A 3,082-nucleotide genomic window follows, 5' to 3' on the forward strand; every position below is an offset into this window, starting at 1 on the left:
CTCAATATATATTAAAAATATTATTTATCGTATTTGAGGTCAAACATTTCCTCAGTTTTTGACCTATAATATTGTTTATTTTTATTTTTAGAATACTGAAGTGTTAAAAATAAAGAGTAAACATTGCCAATCCTACAGCATTCCACATTTATTCTAAATTTTTAAACATTTCTTTGTGTATATATTTACACAAATTTTCTTAATTGTTTTCACTCAAAAATAAATGTGCATATTTTTATGTCAATGAATATAAATCAAGACTTTTAATAGGATTATAAACTTAAATTTTATTTATGTACCAAATTTATTTAATCAAATAGTTTTTGCTGAATATTTAAGATTAATACTTTCAGTTTGATAATTATAAATGCATGGATGCATATCTTTGTGTCCAATTGTTTTAAGGTTTATTTCTAAAATTTGAATTGGCAAATCAAAGATAATGTTATTAAATTTATTGGACACACATAAAAAGGAAGCATTTCTAAAAGATTGTATCAATTTACATATACACTGACATTACATATAATTCTCACCACTCCCACTTTTGCAAACACTGGATATTATAATTTGTTTTTCTTACCAGAATAACAGAGTAAATTAACATCACATTTAAAAATTTGCATTATTCTAATTAATAATGAAGTTTTACATTTTTATGTGTTTACTTTTAAATTTCTTATTGGTAGCTTTTACTGATTTTTATATCAGGAATCAATTGCATTATAATATTTATTAGAGATCATTATTTATAATTTTTTCCACATTTTACTATGAAAATTTCAAATGTTGCAAAATTAAAGTTCTTTTACAGTGAATGGTATTGATCTGCTACCTAGATTCTACCATTAATATTTTTCTAAACGTGGTATAGAACAAATTAATCTATATAATCTTCACCCTATCTACATGTTAATCCAATTTAATTTGGGATACAATTTAAAATACATTGCAGAGATCAGCACACTTTTCTTTAAATACAAACTTTATTATTAATTTCATTAACTAAAGTTCAAATTGATTATTTTCTGATGCAAAATTTACATACAATTACACGTGTAAATCTGAGTTTACATTCTGAGTTTTGACAAACACATACAAATTCTTAACCAAACCTTAGCTCGGTATTTTATATGTCTTCTCCTTTCTCTTTTATTTTTGAAAATTTAATTTCTTGCCATATAAATTTTTTAAATGTAATTTATTAAATGGATTTTTCCCTTTTGTGTTCTGCCTTTTGAGTTTGGTATAGAATGGCCTGCACACCAAGACTGTATAATAGTTTATTTGTATTTTGGTAACTATAATTCTACTGTGGTCATATGTTGAATGAAACTTTTCCTGTTTCATTGCTAAGCTGAGGGAAATAATTAATAATTACCACAATAACTCCTTCCATATTCTAAAGAGAGTCCAAAATAGGCACATTTTTATGGCTATTAACTAAAAGTAGACACAGTCCCAATCAACCTATGTAAGAGAAGACTAAATATCTGTTGGTATTTGTTGATAAGGAGACTGTGAGAACTTAATACATCAGAAGTCCATTTTTTTCCCCTTGTTTTTGCTTAAAGAGTACACTATAAAAAGAATTTAGATAAAGTTAACTGAATTTGTAATTACCATAATTACTATCAATTTTATATACATTCAGCCTTCACATTTGCCCTTGTCTTAAGTGACATTTTTTGGCAAGGACAATTCTAAAACCTGAACAAATATAAAGTTTATTGGTAACATTCTGTATGGCAGCTTTTTTACCTGCTGTTTGTAAGACAATAGACATGGATACTTTTATTTGAAAAAGTGGAAAAATAAAAACATACCTGAAAAACAAAACAAATTGCTAACATAATTGTATTCAGCAGGTTCTGTTCACAAACCTCCCAAAAACACTGAGAAAAAATAATATAGTCTAAAATGTATATGTCCTATTTGAATTATTCTTTAATAATAATTGTGAAGAAAGCGCTGGGGTTTCTCAGAAATGTAATAAAAATTCTGGTTAATTTAAAATTAAAAGAATATTATTTATGCAGTAATGGATATTCTTCAGTGTGTTATATATTAAAATGTTCCAAGGTTAATATACAAAGCCCACATTATTTTCATTTCAAAATAGATTACATTCTCAGGTGGAATGAGGCTCAAAGAAATGTTAATAGGTGGTATTATAAAAATATTTTTGCGTAGGAAAATATATACATGATTTATGAAGAGAAATTATACTTTTCATTCATCAGTGTTAAGGACTCATAGGCTATGGCCATGTCACCCTAAACAAGCCCAATCCCGTCTGATCTTGGAAGTTAAGCAGAGTCAGGCCTGGTTAGTACTTGGATGGGAGACCACCTAGGAAGACCAGGTGCTGTAGGCATAAAAAATAAGGGATTATAAGCTGACAAGGTCCTTGCAATCTATGAAGTCAACCAAGGGTTGCTTCGCCTAAAAAAATAAATAAACAAACTAACTAACTAACAAAATGGAAACAAACTCATAGATACAAAGAACAAACGGATGGTTGCCAGATGGGAAGGGGGTTGGGGGCTAGGTGAAAAATCTGACAGGATTAAGAAGTACAAATTGATAGTTACAAAATAGTCATGAGGATGTGATATACAGAATAGAAACATTATCTCTGTTGCCAAATGACTATCGCTCACTTCCAAATTCAAGGTGCAGAGTCAGTTACTTTGTGAATCCTTTTGTTATCCTCCACAATCAGTGTTAACCTCACCTTCGTTCGCAGTCCACTTTCACACTGGCAATTACACAGGAATTTCTGTAACTCTGATTTAATGCATGTGTTTATACAACTGTCCTTTTCTAGTGGGCCACAACCCCTAAAGCAGGAAGTGGTAGATCATTCTGTTAAAATTTGTAAATCTTGACTATTACTTAACAGCTTTTAAAAAGACAGATGTCTTAAACATAGAGACAAAAGAGAAGTTCTTTAGTATGTTTTCATGCACCCATCTACATTCTGTGACCTCCGCTACTATCATCCTAGATCTAATAATAATTATCACTTGCTTAACCTACTTTAATGCTTCCAAGTGTTCTCCTTCTTCTACTTGAGGCA

At 29.3% G+C, this 3,082-nt stretch overlaps 1 pseudogene; it reads left to right on the forward strand.

The window, feature by feature from the left end:
• Window positions 1-2,258: 2,258 nt before the first annotated feature.
• Window positions 2,259-2,377, forward strand: LOC112474769 (annotated as a pseudogene).
• Window positions 2,378-3,082: the final 705 nt, after the last annotated feature.

This window comes from Pteropus alecto, unplaced genomic scaffold, assembly GCF_000325575.1.
Source record: "Pteropus alecto unplaced genomic scaffold, ASM32557v1 scaffold7, whole genome shotgun sequence".
NCBI lineage: Eukaryota > Metazoa > Chordata > Mammalia > Chiroptera > Pteropodidae > Pteropus > Pteropus alecto.